The 17,253-nt window shown below is 34.9% G+C and overlaps 1 protein-coding gene across 4 annotated transcripts in view; it reads left to right on the top strand.

Annotated features, from left to right (window-relative positions):
* The first annotated feature begins 415 nt into the window (after positions 1 to 415).
* The window catches only part of LOC148950156 (nidogen-like), a 364,016-nt gene continuing 347,178 nt past the window's right edge, over positions 416 to 17,253 (top strand). The window contains exon 1 of one of the 4 annotated variants that reach the window (XM_089092178.1): positions 416 to 520. The gene's annotated coding sequence lies outside the window, so the exon portion shown is untranslated. Of the gene's footprint in view, positions 521 to 5,391; positions 5,562 to 17,253 lie in introns of those variants that run through there. The other 3 variants (XM_089092180.1, XM_089092177.1, XM_089092179.1) reach the window with 3 other exon arrangements.

Genomic DNA, 17,253 nt, shown 5'->3' with positions numbered 1-17,253 from the left:
TTTTTTAAAATTATTCTTGTAATATGGGTGGGGTGATAGCCCTCCTCTCATTGCAGACGATATTATCCTCTGTAACATAAAAGCATGCTCATCACAACAAAATAAAACTGTATATCAAAGATTAATTATCCTAGGACAGTTTTCACCTAAGCCTTCTCCATCTCTCCCTGTTATTCATTTATTTATGTTTCTCACTTTCCCTTTGTTCCTTTTTCTTTCCTTTCTGTGTTTCTTCTCTGCCTCATTTTAGTACAGCTTTCCCCCTCTCCTGTCCCTCTCTCGCACGTTTGTTGCATTATACCTGCTGAAATAAAATGCAATGCGAGATGATGTTATAAAACATGGGAATCGAAATCGCGCAGCTTCCTAATTCTAGGGAAAATCCTTTGTTGATTAAAGATGCTCTGAGGATCAGTTTGTAGTTTCATTACGGTTGTAAATGCCGCCAAATAATATTTGATCAGTACCACTTACGTTGTGCGTTATACACTAAATGACGAAATAAGGAAGAAAGCTCCTTGTAAGTGCAAAAGTTCATTATTTGAGTTGAAGTCTAGATTATTGCAGATTATATTCAACAATAAGATACTTAATGTACGATAAAAACAAATCCTATGTCTGTAATCGAGATGCTTAAGATAGTTAGTAGGGACAATCACAATGGCGCAACTCCATAATATATATACCGTGGGTGAACCTTTGTGTATAAGTTTGCAATGCAGTCTCTGAAAATAAAAAAGCTATTACTCATAATGTTTTGCTGTGTCTCTGTACACAATTAGGGGTTTGGGGTACATACCTTTCGATTGAACGGAGCCAGATGTAAGCAAACCTGTAAAAAATTACAAAAAAAGGAGGTAAACTAGCCTACTTGAACATATTTTAACATTATTAAACCTGCATGCGTACACAATCTTCGGCCTACAATAGATGCATTTTTAGTCTTAAGACTTTTCAATGTTTTCTCTTGCTATTGGACAAAAACAAAAAGATGTGAACAACAAGGTACTACTTTAAATTTTAGTCAAACAAAGTGTGGCAAAAGTAGGAAGCTGATAGGCTTGTCCCGTCTTCCAAAAAAGTAGTTACAGTAGCGGAAATTGAAAAAGATCCTGGAAAAGTAGGAACTCTCACTTTTTTCATCATTTTCCTTTCTTCCTTTTTTGCCCACTGAGAGGAAATTTATCTGCAATAAGAAAAAAAAAAAAAACACTCACGCTAGAATCTCAGGAGCCCGGGTTTGTACGAGGCTCTTGTGAAGAGTGAAGAAACGGAAACTAATAAATTTTATTCTATTAAGGTGTTAACGCTAAATAACCAAAGAAATAACCTTTGGTACTCGCTCGGGAGAGAGAGAGAGAGAGAGAGAGAGAGAGAGAGAGAGAGAGAGAGAGAGAGAGAGAGAGAGAGAGAGAGGGAGATAGAAAGAAAAAGAAAGAGAGAGAGCAACAATCTTTAACGACAGAGAAAAGGAACAAAAAAAGTAGAAATCGTTTTTCTAAAGACAAATCAGTTATGATTTATCAACGAATTCAAACCTGTATTGTTGCAGCCCATAGTAAGTGACATTTTCGTATTCAGGTTCAGGAGTTGAATTCGGCAAGACAAATTGTCAAAACTTTATTAATTAAGGAAATATTGTAATAACTGCCCATTCTTGAAGTTTAGCGGCACGCGCCCTTTTTATTTTTGCAGTGAAACTTACCACTGGATTTGTCACACTCTAAATCCTTCATATGAGGGTATAGACATATCAAGGCAAAAATTTGTCAAAAATAATATTTTGCCAATGTTAAGACTTTGAAAGCCTTCGTTCACTTATCGAAAAAATGTAGCGCTGAAAATTTTATGATAGAAAATTGAATGACTACAGTAAATGTTGACTTCAAATAAAATTTTCAAACGAAAAATTAATTTTGGTAAGCCAACGAGGATAAAATTAGTTATTGAAAAGATAGATAGAGCTGAAAATAGAAAGTTTGATGATTTGACTTTGTATGAGTAAAAACCTGTTTGTACTGATCTGTATTTCCTGGTCTCATAGCTGGGGAATATATTTTTCCATGCTTTCTTTAATTCTATGTACTACTCTAAAAAAAGTCAGCCTTCGCTAAAAACCAAGTTATCAATTCCCTTCTATGTAGCATTAAACAGTTTTTATTATTCGGGCATACGGTGTTTCCTTACGACGCAGAACAACCCCATATTAGTCTGTTAATTTTGGCAAGATAATCTACACTGGTAATGAGACAGAAGGTCCCAAGGTACTGGTGCATCAAACGCACGCTTCTAAAAAGTCAAGTTTGGTTAATGCTAATGAAATAAAATAAAACAGGATGAATATATAATAGCTCATAAACAAATTTGGGCTATGTATTTCCATATTATGGGGGTGGGGGTGAGGGGTTAAAGCATACCATATATTAAATACCTAACCGAGGTAGCTCCCCCACTAAATCCAAAAAAACAACAGATTAAATATCGTAAACGCAATGAAAACTACTCTTTGCACTCCATTATTGGATAGTGGTCTCTTAAAAATAACCAGTCTGGCGGGTTTCATCTCTCATTAGTATATAAAAGTGTACGTTCAATGCACCAGTACCGGATGTATATATATATATATATATATATATATATATATATATATATATATATATATATATATATATATATATATATATATATATATATATATATATATATATATATATATATATATATATATATATATATTAACCATAAATATAGTAAATATAGGTCGAAAAATATAGTAACCATATTGTTCAGGATGACTTAATCCCCCAGAGTCCCCAGGGGAAGGGCTGCAAGTTTTGAACTTTGCCCAATGTTTACATATAATATCGGTTATTGGGAAGCATACAGACGTTTTCAGGTGGGATTTTTTCTAGTAGGGGGGGGGGCTGGTTCGGGGGGTTACGTTGGAGGATCTTTTCATAGAGAAAGTTTTCAAGGGGAAAAGGACATTGCTATGAAGGGGGCGCTGAATTTACCAGCATTATTTAAAAAATGATCAGAAATAAAACAAAAAATAAGTTTTCAACTGAAAAACTTTTCAACTGAAAACTTTTCAACATCAAAACTTAAAACGACCCGAAATTATTACGTATATGGTTGGGTTCACCCCCTAGTCAATACTTCGCTCTTTACGCTAAAGCTTTTTTAGTACTTTCATAAGAGCTATTTATTCTAATTAATGGCCTTTGTATTTAAGGGTTCATTCTTAAAGAACTGGAAACAAATTCGAACTTTAGCGTAAAGATCGAAGTACTGACTAGAGGGCAAGCCCCCGAAAATACGTAACAAAAATATACAAATATAGAAATTTCGTTACGTAAGCTAATTTGCAAGTTACTTATACTTATTACTAATAAAAACGTTCATAAATAAAATTAAACAACTTTCAAGAAAGCCATTTAGCCAAAAAAATAAAATTAATATACACTTCATGTACGGTGAGCCAAAATCAAAACCTGCATTAATTCAAAAACGTTCAGAAATTAAATAAAAAAACAAGTTTTTTTTAACTGAAAGTCAGGAGCGATATTAAAACTTCAAACAAACAAAAATTATTCCGTATATGAAAGGGGCTGTCCCCTCCTCAACGCTTCGCTCTTTACGCTAAAGTTTGACTCTGTCTCACAACTTTATTTTTTAAAACAATAAAAAACTTTAGCATAATGAGATAAACATATCCAATCAGAATTTTGAGATATACAGATTGGTCACCGTAGTTGATTTCCTGAGAGGAATTGTGATTTCGAGGGGTTCACTCCCCTAGAGCCCTCTGGGCAAGGTTTATAATTTCTAACCTGAGGGTACATTAGAATGATGCTGGCACAATGAATTATTTATTATTTTTTTCCTTTAAACCAGGGCACTTCGTATCGAAGAAGTTATCGTAGAAACTTCAAAAAGAGCTATTTGAATTGGAAATTGGAGTGGGTTGTGCCCTTTTTAATAGTCAAAAGTGATTGGAAGGCAACTAACTCCCCTTCCATGCCCACCATTTGCACTAACACATCCAATCAAAATTTGTAAATAGGAATATTGTTCCACGTAGTTGATTTCCAGATAGAAATTATGTTTTTGAGGACAAAACTCCCCCACAACCCTCAGGGTAAGGGTTTTAAGTTAGGCCCAGGAGTAAATAAGTTTTTTTTTATAGAAACCTTTGTCGCGGAAACTTGAAAAAGGGCTCTTTCGATTGGAAATTCAAAGGGCTAGTGCCCTTTTTAATATTCGAAAGTGGTTGGAAGGCAACTAACCCCCCTCTCACGCCCATCTTTTCCCCAAACACATCCAATCAAAATTTTTAGATAGCCTGAGAATTACAAATTAATGTCATTGTCAGTTTAATATACATATACTGATATTTAAACCCCCCAGAGCTCCTAGGGCAAAAGTTGTAAGTTATGCCCTGGGTAGAATTGGCTAATTCAATTGGAAATTGAGAGGGCTAGTGCCCTTTTTAATGGTCGAAAGTGATTGGAGGGTAACTAAACACCCTCTCACACCCACCATTCCCCCAAACACATCCAATAGCCTGAGAAATACAAATTAATGTGCATTGTCAGTTTAATATACCTATACTGATATTTAGTAATCAAAATGTTAATATTATTTGATTTATTAAGGTTATAAAAGTAAAAGCATTTATGTTTTTTTAGAAAAGTGCAAATTATGTTCTGGCCTTAGGAAGGAATAGGGGTTTTGAGCCAAACTCATGTTAATTTCTGCTCGTTTTGAGTTTGACGCGGTTATTTATTGTAATTTCTGTTCCTTTTGGATTTCATTAATGCATACATGCTCATTTGTGGTAGTTTCACGCTTGATAGATTATTTGATTTTGATTTTGCTCAATTTTGGTTTAATGGAGTTCTTTACTTTTCTTTGAAAAACCGATTTTGTGGAAAAAGTTTTTTAAATTAATTTCCAAAAAACGCCCTGACCTTTCGGTTTAATAGCATCTATGATATTCATACGTAAGGGACTAGAAGCAAAACTAAAAAAAAAAAACATCAGATAGCCCTGTCTGATCTTTGTTAATAAAAATAAAATTTTAGTCCTGTAGTTCTTGGAATGTTGGATGCTTTTTATATCGAACTATATATATCGAAATAACAAAGATTAAAAAATATATATATAAATCTACACATACATTTCGGTACTTTTTTATCATTGATTTTTGTTCCTATGGCTAGAATTTTGATGGCCTAACTTAGTTTTGTTCTCCTAAATCTTTTACCTAGAATGAACGTCGTCTCATTAAGGTGACGCCGGACATCTTAAGTACCATAATATTGAAGAGTACATAAATAAACCAACCGCTTCAAGGATGTTCAAAGAGCTGAGATTTCAAAAGGTTCCCAGGATGATTTAGTTTTGGAAATAATTTTCTGGCTCTCTATTCCTTGTGCAAAAGGTGTACGACAAGAGTTGACATGTCTATCCAGTATTTTCTCTAACCTCGAACAGTTCTGTTGTAATTAAAGGCAAGTGCTTTTCTATAGAGAACTTCATCTAATATCAGGAAAACGGTAAGAGGACGAAAATTTACTTTGTGTTTCTAGTCGATATATTTGGTCAAATTAAACATAAACATTGTTATATGATACCTCTAACTAATGAAATTTTTGGTAAGAAAAATACATCTTTTTAATGCTAGAAGTTATATTATAAGAATGTACAAGTCTGTCAATAAGCAATATATTGAAAGAATGAACCGAATCCACTTCTTTATATCATTAAAACCATGTTACTAAATGTTGCACTAATTTTTATTTATTAATTCCTGCATGTTAATAAAGAATGATTATTATATAACTGGTTTTAAATACCCATAAAATATACTTAGGGGTTTAGGTGATACTTCTGTACCTTTGGCTCTCTTTTGGGTGAAAAATCTACCAAAATGACAAAAATTTATTAAATGCTTTAGTGAAAGCTTTGATGAGTGCGACAAATTGAGTTAACGGGCAACTGAAAGTGTTTTATTTACTAATTCTCTTTTAAACATTTGAATTGGAAATTTTGGTGTTTGAAGCAAATACACATCAGTATGCTCTTCCGTTCTTGATGTACCGTGAAAAATCATGTTTGTCTCATTCGAATTGCTCTTGTACTTGAACAGTCGTTCTTAAACCCTTGGTGACAAAAAATTCAAACTTTAGCGGGAAAAATACGGGGTTAAGGTGGGGGCATCCCCACTCATATGCAGAATAATTTCTATTTTTTATGTTTTAATGTAACTCTTTACTTTTTGAAAAAAAATATTTCTTTACTAATAAATAACAAAGAGAATAAATCCGAAAAAAAATTATTCTTTGGGTAGGTTTTAAAGCAATTCCTGCATTTTTAGCAACAACCCTTGTTGGTTTCTTATATGCAGAATGCAGGTTCATTGTTACTAGTTATTATTTTCCCCTGTAAAATATGTTTGGTTAATTTAGTTTAAATTTGTGCAAAATGTATTTATCGTGTATTGTCTGAGATCTATATTTTGAGAAGCATTATTATTGACTTAAATGTGATTTTGATAATTTCTTAGACCACAGTGCTTTTCCATTTACAAAAAGTTTTAAACAAGAAAAACGGGTTTTAATTTTTATAAAGCAGTGAATACAAATAAAATAAAACACTTATTAAACAAAAATACTCCGAATATTTCTGCCCCAAATGAAGCAAAAAATTTTCTTTTTAAAAACCTTAACTTAAATCAACATAAAAACATACTAAAAAAACATAAGAAAAAATATAAATAAATAGGAAAACAAACTATTTATTTATACTTTGTTTTTCTATTTATTTATATTTTTTCTTATGTTTGTTTAGTATGTTTTTATGCTGATGTAAGTTAAGGTTTTTAAAAGAACATTTTTTGTTTGTTTTTATATATGTTTTTTTTCGTTGAGAAAGGCTCCCGGACGTGGGGCCGAAATATTCAGAGTATTTTTGATTAATTAAGTGTTTTATTTGTATTCACTGCTTTACAAAAATTAAAACCCGTTTTTCTTGTTTAAAATTTTTTTGTGAATGTGATTTTGGTTACCTTATGAACAATTCTTTTAACACCTAGGTCTTTGTTTTGAGATTGTTGTCTTCTAAAAATTTTGAATGACTAGGATTTTCGAAAATATGGTTTTTCAGAGCTGAAAAAAGAAATAGAAATACTAGTAGAATTTAGGGCCTTTGTTATGCCATAGAGTGGTGTAATTTTGAGAGGAGATGGCTAGGGCTATAGCCCCCCTTGATCTAACGAGAAGTCCCAAGTCAATAGTCAATATTTTTATTCACTTGATTTCAACTATGAAAAATACTATGTTTACAAAAAAGTCGCCAATTGTTCTCAAAATGATCTTAAATAGGAGCATTATAAAAAATATATATGAAACCAAAACCACTGAAAGGGATACAACTTAGAAATTGAGCAAAATTCTGAGATATCCTGACTGTTGTGCCTCAGTTAGAAAAAAAGACTTTCAATTACGGTAGAAAGAAGATAAACCATTAAGCAAGTCCAAAATGTCAAAATGACTTCATTACAATTACTGAAAATGAATTATGTGGGAGGATCTTTCCATGGAGGAAGGGACATTTCTATGAAGGGGGTGCTGGTTTTCCCAGTATTATTTAAAAAAGATCAGAAATTAAATATAAAAAAAAAGTTTTTCAACTGAAAATGCACTATATCGTTAAAGAGGCTGTGGGAAAAAATTCTTCAATAGAACCAGCCACGTGTAAATAACTTGTAGTTCTTATAGAATTTTCTAATATCGGGAAATGAAATAAAGTAATAAATTTGATACAAAAAGTCTGTGGTGCCGCTGTCATGAGCGAATACTTTTCAGGTGCAAACGCATATTATGAGTGTTGATTCAGAGTTCAAAGTGAATGTATCTGTCATAAATTGGATATTTTATTAACATTATCAAACCAGTAAGATTTTTCAGTTAATTATAATCCCAGTGAAGCTATTGCATTTTGCGATATTTGTCAAAGGATTATAGTTCATGACCTATAATAAAACCTTTGCTTAATCTACTAACCTAGTTTCTGGATATTTATTTATATTTGTAAAAGTGGTCTGAATTTGAAATTTTTTCACTCATTATATTGGAGATTAGCCATCAAGCAGTGCGATTTTAAATAAATAGGACATCTGATATTTAGAGGCATTTACGCTACAATTGAGGTTAGGAAAGAAAAGTAAGCTGAAGGGGGGATGGAAAGTTGATAGCAAGAGCCACGGTACCCGCTGGGCTTGCCCCTTAAATTGCGGGGACAAGGTAGACAGCCTTCAACGCTTCACTTACTTTTCTCGCAAGGTAACCACCAGAAAAATATTGAATATATAGTTCAACCCTTAAATATCTGCCTAGAATTCGATATTATTAATTATCAAAGAAATTGGTGAATGTATTTTGGACTTAATCCAGATTAATGAAATGAAAACTGTGCTTTTATTGAATCCAGTTTTAAACTTTGTATCTAGATGCATGACATAGGGTATTAAGACTGATATGTTCGTTAACAAAGGAATAGAGTATTTTTGATCATCCCAGTATTATGGAATGGATATGAAGAACGATTACACGAATGCAAATAAGACTGTGATAACTTGACGGATATCACGAAAGCCATATGGCGCTGTGCTAAGGACGGTAAAGAGCTTCCGACTTTCGTTATTCTCGAACCGGAGTCTGTCCCCACGTGTGGTGAAGAAATCACAGTCTGTATTACTACCAAAATGAAAGAAATGACGAGAAAAATGGACAGTGAGCTGCAACAGTTTTCCCGCAAGTTAGATACTCTGAGCAAGTTATTGCTGATTTTAAGAATCAGCCAACAGCCTCCTCGTCAGTATCTTAAAGGCCAAATGTGGAAAAACAGCTATTCTCGGTTGTCGTGAAGAATATGTCTCCTGAGTTAGACGACCCAGGAAAGCGTAAGGACTTTATAACAAGCTTGGCACCGGGTGATACAACATTAGCGTATGCAGTGCTCAGGCGGAGAAATAAGGAATGGCAACTGTCAGTCTCTTCGAAGCAGGCCACAGAAAAAGTCTCGGCTGCCCTCAAAGTAACCATAAAATTGACAATCGACTTGTTAATTCCCAGTTCATCGTTATAGTGAAAAGTCTCCCCAGCAACGTGACGGAGGACCTTCTGAAAAGTCTGTCAAAAGACTGTGAAAAAACAATGAAGTGCGGCAATACGCAAGCGTTTAGAATGTATTACCCCTCTAAAAGTGCATTATCCGCTGCCTTAACAAACCCAATTAAAATTGGTTTCAAACTATTCCGTCTAGAAGAATTCTGCTTTTTGCCTCGAAGGTGTTATCGGTGTCATCATGTAGGACACATAGCGGCGGAATCCTATTCGGTGCCTGAATTGCAATTCGACTAGGCACACATGTTATTACTATGCCTGTCTTGATAACAGAAAAAACTTGAAAGATAGATCACGCTCCCAAAATATGTAGTATTCGTTTTTGGAATATAAATGGGAAATCACTTGAGAAAACAATTCTGCTTAATACTATGAGCCTAACAAATGAAGCAATTTCTATACAAGAGCACCTGCTTTCCGAGGACAATACTAACCTGCTCAAGTTCTCAAGTTCTCTCCAGTGTTTTATTCAGCCAGCTGAACGTGTGAAATCCAGAGGTCGGCCATCTGGTGGTTTAGCCACTTTGGTGAGAAAGTCTCTTCAGGCTGAACTTTCAGTATTAGGTAAACACGTCCTCGCTGTTAAAGTTCGCGATACTGTGAAATTAAACGTCTATCTTCCTACCAATTATAGATCTAGCCTCTCGGACAGCAAGTTCATGGCTGCATGTATTCAGTTAAGCCGTTTTGTGAAGGCTCAAATTCTTGGGCCTTCACTATTAATAGGGGACTTCAACTGTGACCTACTTAATACCGAATCTGAAAGGACTCAAATCGTTATAGGTTCCCTTCCTGATCAGTTAAATGTCGTTGATAAGGAAGAAGCTTACACATTTATCACTGTTGCCAAAACTGTTTCAAATCTTGACCATGTGTTAACGAACTTCCCGGTGAGTGACGAAGTAAAAGTTGCAGCTGATGGTTCATACTCTGACCATTTGCCTTTGTAATTGTCAGTAACACTGGACTTTCCAAAGTTGTCGGACCCTTGCAAATCCCAATGGAAAGTATAAAGTGGCTGGAAACAAGTGTCGAATGATCTCTTTGCGGCTACTTCTGGGGATATCCTGAGTAAAATAAAAGTTCCCTTCCATCTGCTGCAGAGAAATGCAAACTCGTATTGCAGTGAAAGTGATATACGTCTGCAGATAAACATGTACTGCGCAGAAATAACGTATGCTCTGAGTATCGCGGAGAGTGTAGTAGTTCCTGTGAAGCGTATCCGTAATGGATCGCAGGTGAAAGGGTGGTCTAGAAATCCAGAGCTAGCGGCAGCGTGTGCGTCGGCGAAGCTATGGCGGAAAGTTTGGCATGATAGCGGGAAGCCGCGAAGTGTAATAGTGAACGAAATTCGAATCCATACTAAACAAAAGTTCAATAAAGCGTTAGATGCCCACCGTGCAACCCTCAAAGAAAATTTTGTGCAAAAGCTCAGTAGGAATCCAAACCGTATTTGGTCGCTTTAGTCTAAGCCTGATGAAGCTAAGCCCACGTCTAATATTTCTGCTATTCAGTGGAGTGCTTTCTTTGAGTCCGAGTTCAAAGCGCTTGATCCAATTCCGAAGTCTAATTACGAGAATGAGCTGACTTCTATGCTTACCGACACCTTCGACGATTTTTCAGTGTCACCGGTATTAATTTGCCAGGCTGTTAAAAAGCTGAAAAAGGTATGCTCTAAAGGCTGCGATAGTATTTGTGAAACCTTGATCTTAGCTCAGTATGATGTCAGGAGAGCTTTTGAATCTTTGATTCATGCCCAGATTTTGGTTGAGCTGTTTAAGCGAGGCGTGCGTTCTTTTATTGTAAGGTCACTACGTGATATGTATAGGAACCTCAAGCTTCGTGTTCGTTTGTAAGATGGTGAGCTTAGTGGGGAGATATCGGTACATATGGGAATTAAGCAAGGGTTTATAACGTCTCCTACTTTGTGTAATAATAGTGTTAATGATGCACAACAGGTTATCTCTCCAAGTTTTATTTGCAAGCATATTGACTTGTCACTTCTGGGTTTTGCAGATGATCTTTTAAATCTGTGTCGGTTGCTTTCTTCATTAGAAAATAATTTCTCGTGTCTTGAAAAAAGTTATGCTGATATTGGTTTGCAATTTAATGTAGAAAAGTCTGCTGTTTTGTTTTTTAATTGTCCTGAAGATAATGCTACAGCCAGGCTTGGTGGAATTACCGTAACACCGTCGAGTCATATTACGTACCTTGGCCTGCCGATTGGTTGTAATCTTCGAGAGACCCAGTCTTTGCTTATCGAACACCTTTCTAAAAAAGTGCGCATTGCCTATGCGGGTGTTGTCACTAGCCGTCGCAATTCAAGCCTTAGATATTTTGCTCGTCTTTATAATGCAGTAGCTTTGCCTCATGTCTTATGCCTGTCTCCTTTTTGGAAGCTCCTGAGTGCACGAAACAAGAAAGACACAAGGTCGGTGTTTTTCAAGTATGGCCGATATCTTCTTCAAGTGCCGCCTTTTGTTAGAAATTGCCATATTGTTGCGAAATATGGAATTGTTGAGCCTCTGAGTAACGTGGAGGAGGTAATTCAGAATTACGTGAAAAAACTAGAGCTTCTGGATCACGAGTGGGCCCACCTTCTCAAATAGTTCTGCTAATATGTAGTTCTTTCTGTTTGTATTTGTTCTTCTTGCCAGTTTTTGCTTTTTCTTTCTTTTCTTGTTTGTGCTCTGTTTTTTTCTGTTGATTTTAAGACAGGTTATTAATAAAATAAATAAATAAAAATTAAAGCAATTGCACCTCGTACAGTTCACATTCTCTCCCATACACACAGACTTAACCCTGTGCTGGATGATTGTATGCAAAACCTGAGGCGAACAGCATCTTCATTCTTTAATGTTCAGTAAATAAAAAAAAAACATTTTTTAACTGAAAGTAAGGAGCGACAGTAAAACTTAAAACGAACAGAAATTATCCCGTATGTGAAAGGGTTGTCCCCTCCTCAGAGCCTCGCTCTTTACGCTAAAGTTTTTTATTATTTTAAAAAGTGAAGTTGTGAGACAGAGTCAAACTTTAGCGTAAAGAGCGAGGCGTTGAGGAGGGGACAGCCCCTTTCATATACGGAATAATTTCTGTTCGTTTTAAGTTTAAATGTCGCTCCTAATTTCAGTTAAAAAAATAGTTTTTTTTATTTAATTTCTGAACATTTTTAAGTTAATGCGGCTTTAATTCTCGATCACCGTGCATGAATAATCAAATCGAGATTTGCCTATTAATTTTACTCTTTTTGGGCTAAACGGCTTTCTCGAAATTTTGTTCTGACGTAACTTACGAATTATCTTTCGTAACGAGCTTCTATATTCGTATGTTTTTATTACGTATATTAGGGAGCTCTCCCCCTGGTCAATACTTCTCTCTTTACGCTGAAGTTCGAATTTTTGTTTGAATCACAAACCCCTGAATCACAAAGGCCGGTTAAATAGAATAGATAGCTCTTTTGAAAGTACTAAAACAAACTTTAGCGTGAAGAGCGAGGTATTGACTTGGGGGTGAACCCCCTTATATCATAATAATTTCTGTTCGTTTTAAGTTTTTATGTTGCTCCTTAATTTCCGTTGAAAAAGCTTTTTTTTTATTTAATTTCTGATCGTTTTTTAAATAATGCTGGGAAATCCGGTGCACCCTTCATAGAAATGTCCCTTCCCCGAAGGAAAAATCCTCCATGGAAAGATCTTCCCCCGTAACCTCCTCCTCCAATCCCACCCCCACAAGAAAATAAATCCCTCCTGAAAATGTCTGTAGCCTATACTTCCTATTAAACAATACTATATCTAAACAATAAACAATGGGCAAAGTTCATAACTTGCAGCCCTTCCCCCGGGAGCTGTGGAGGCTTAAGTTATCCTCAAAGACACACTTGCTAGATTTTTGACTATGCTGAACAAAATGGCTATCTCAAAAGTTTGATTGGGTTACTTCGGGTAAAAATGAATGTGGGAGGGGGCCAAGTTGCCCTCCAATGTTTTGGTAACTTAAAAAGGGCACTAGAACTTTTAATTTCCGTTCGAAAGAGCCATCTCCGATATTCTAGGACTACTACATCGATACGATCACCCCTGAAAAAAAACAAAATAAAAAAAAGCGAATAAACACGCATCCGTGATCTTTCTTCTGGCAAAAAATACAAAATTCCACATTTTTGCAGATAGGAGCTTGAAACTTCTACAGTAGGGTTCTCTAATACGCTGAATCTGATGGTGTGATTTTCATTAAAGTCTTATGACTTTTAGGGGTTATTTCCTCCTTTTTCAAAAATAAGGTAAATATTCTGAGGTACGGAACTTTTCATGGGTAAGCCTAAACTTGATGAAACTTATATATTTGAAATCAGCATAAAAATTTGGTTCTTTTGATGTATCTATTGGTATCAAACTTCCATTTCTTAGAGTTTCGGTTACTATTGATCCGGGTCGCTCCTTACTTAAAGTTCTTTAACACGAACTGTTTGATAACTGCAATGTTTTATCTCAAATAACTATATGCGTTAGCAGCTTTATATTACCACTCAAAGCCATTGGGACTACTATTTTTCAGCTAAAGAAATTTTCTCCAGCAAGATGGACATGCTGACACAGATCAGTAAGCAAAGCACTCAATACAATTTAGCATTTTAGCCATTTTACAAATTACCAGGACATCTTGTTATGAAAAATCCACCCTGGCTTCAGACATTTAAATTTTTATTTATACTCTATCTAGGAGAAAAATTTTATTGGCCATAAAACATCTTTCTGAGCAAATATAGACTGTAAACATAGCTTTTCTAGAGCTACTACTCTTTTGCAGTTATACATGAGGAAATTATAGATAGCCTATGCAAATTTAAGAAAGCTTTTGATGAAATCTTCCAAAAACCAATTGAACTTTCTTGCAAGTATGGTCTAATTGAAGTTTTTTACAAAATTTGTAGAATTCTAATTTTTCATCTAAACAGCTAAATCGTGAACAGCAAGTAACTTCCTCCCTAGGTGAATTTGTAACCGTGTCGAATTTGTGTCAAACGAATTTGTGAATTGAAAGAATCAACTAAAGATGCTTTGCACGGGATTATTTTCTTGTGAATGCTTTTCAACTATTGAAATTAATATCGACGCTAGTCGACTATGAAGTTCAGTCGATTCTCCTCACTTTTGGAGTAGTAGGTGAATAGCCAGTGAAGCAGTGTAACCTATACTAAAAAATTTTAATTGAAAAAAACTCTGTTAAACCTATAGATATTTGCAACGATTCGTTGACCCTTTTACCAATAAACCAAAAGATGTTTTTGGAGTAAGTGATTGTCTAAAAGAAATGTAAATAGTGCATTCCAAAGCTTGAAAACATAAAAATTGTATTTACTCTACCTATTAGATCTGTTACTAATTAAAGACTTTGTGCTACACAAAGCCTGATTAAAGCCTAACCTGAATCTTCCATGGGCAATGGAAGGCTCAGTGATCTGATGTGGAGGTTTAGTAAAACGGCTCTTGTTTGATCATTGGGTCTAAATGTTATGATTGACATTTTTGGGGAAATGGAACGGGGTAAATTCCCAATGGTGCAATAAAACTGTAAATTACTTTTCAATATCGGTTCTACGTAGTCATTAAATATATTTAAATTGTTTTTACCATTATTACTGGATTTTTGGCGAGACTTCTACTAGCCAGTGTAAAGAGATATCGATCCCTGCTGCGGCAAGGTTGGGTGACAGGCTTGCTGCTTGTCCCTGTAAAAAAGACCCAGCAACTGAAATGTCGATTTAACGCCCTATGTGCCTGCAATGGCTTTGAAGGATCTTTTATTTTTTTTTGTACGTTGCTATGTGAGCAGGCTACTGTAGGGACCCAGGTGGATATTGAACCCCTTTTAGTCTAACTGAAAGGGCACCACTGATTTTATCTGTTTGTACTTATATAAAATTTGAAATTTTGGTCTTCTATAAATTTTTTCTATTCAATCTTGAGATTGTTTTTTATTGCTGAAGATACCGTTCTTCACCATAAACGGCGACCGTCCAAAATCAAAAGCAATTAAATCAAGTTTCTATTTTTAAGTATTGAGCTCACATTTGACTTAATACTTTCCTTCTAAGATGGAAAATTGACAGTGAGAAATAATCGTTTTTGGACTTGTGTTATTTATTTCCACCTACTAGTATATTTTCGGTGCTTAAGGAAAAAAGTAATTTTGGAGCTCTATGTTTTGGATGCTGCTTTCCGAAAACAAGATTGAACATTTAATGTAATTAGATTTAGATTATCGTTAGATGATCAATATTATAAATCCAATACAGATACACAAAATCCTTGAGTAACTCTTCTATAATATTTGAGACCTCCATCGTACATAAAATATGCTCTTTAGGAGATAATATTTTGGATATCCATATTGCACAATTAGGCTCAGATCTGTAGTTAGCAAGGCTAAGAAATATTAGAGCACCTTTTATTCGCAAAAATCAATGAATCGAGGAAAACAACAGGAGGATTGGGGTTATAAAGGGGAAGGACCAAAGGAGTCTATTTGGGCTTATCAATCATGCAGTTTGAAAGTCCTTGTATTACTCCAACTTTAAAAAGTTGCAACATATTGACCTTTTTATAGAACTTTATCTGTGAAGCCTCGGTTAAAGACAGGCTTTATCGATTGAGGCAGATCAGGAGAAAGGAGTACTCAACTTTAACATATCTAATTAGATATGGTTATGACAAAAAAAAATCTGGAAAATTTGTTTTGATTTTTTACGGTTGGGCTCTCTTTGAAGAAAAACAATAATCATTAACAAAACTGGTTGAAACAGATGTTCGCCATGATGAAACATATGTCTGAATCTCACCCTTAAGGTAACAGAGACTTTTCACCCTGATTAGACTCCTGACTTGAGCAAAGATCGATTATAAGAGGATGTCTCTCTTTTTAACTTCATTTGAGGAGAAAAGGGTGAGAAACATCGTTCCTACGAGCAAGACAAAACAAAAGGATCAGCTAGATCTTTGCTATTTTGAGAGAGAAAATATGAAGATAAATTGATTCCGACAAGGAGAATTGCCTCTTCATTTATAAAGTTAGAGTATGACCCACTTTAGTGCTCCTCCCTTCAACTCCTTTATCTTATACTCATAGAACAACGCTTTAAGAACGGTATTCGTTTGTGAAAAAAGTGTCAGCCTTGAATATTTATTAGGAGAGTTGGATTTGGAAAATTAAGAATTATAATTGTAGGGTCATTATATTCACGATTTTAAGGGCAAAATTTTTTAAACACGCTTGTTTTAAAGAGATATTCTCGATGGACGCCAGTAGAAAGGCGGTGCCCCCAGGAAACAAGTAGACATGGAAACAAGTGCCCCCAGGAAACGAGAGGGGTCTATTAGGGTCTAAGTCTATTGACTGTCTCAAAATTTTTTTGACAGTAGCTAGCATTTGTTTCGACAAAACATTTTCTGACAAGTAAAATAGTCAGTTGAACGTCCAATTTTTTTTCTTGCGACTTTTTTTCTGATGTTCCAGAACTATTGGTTCAATCCATCATTTCTTTGGGAAAAAGTAAATAAACGAACAAACACACATCTTTGACCACCCTTCTCGAAAAAAAAAATTCCCATTTTGTATATAAGGTCTTAAAATTCCCTACGAATGAGTTTTTATTTTTATATATATGCCGATTTCAATGGTATAGTTTTCATCGAAATATATCGACCTGTTTTGGTTCTTTTCTTTCTTTTTCTAAAATTTGGCCCATTTGGACTAGGATCCTAGGTTTTGATGGACAACGTTAAACTCAAACTTTAAACTCAGTAAACTCTATAAATCCGGAACACCATAAATCCAATTCTTTTAGTGTACACATTTTTAACAAAAAATGTATAAATTTGTGCTTTGATTACTATTAGCACGAGTCACTCCTTATTTAAAGTATTTTGCCACCAACTGTGTAATACATATTTAAAAATACATAAATATAAAACCCAGTGTTCCCGTTTACACATTGTTAAAAGAAGTTCCTGATGTAATTTGCCTCCTGCTATATTGCCTGATGGCGCTCATGGAATGTACCCCC

Source organism: Artemia sp. Qi Xiang Cuo, chromosome 7 (genome assembly GCF_049724085.1).
Source record: "Artemia sp. Qi Xiang Cuo chromosome 7, ASM4972408v1, whole genome shotgun sequence".
In the NCBI taxonomy this organism is placed as follows: Eukaryota; Metazoa; Arthropoda; class Branchiopoda; order Anostraca; family Artemiidae; genus Artemia; species Artemia sp. Qi Xiang Cuo.
The sequence above is the reverse complement of the archived record's forward strand: the minus strand, read 5'-3'. Positions and strand labels throughout refer to the sequence as shown.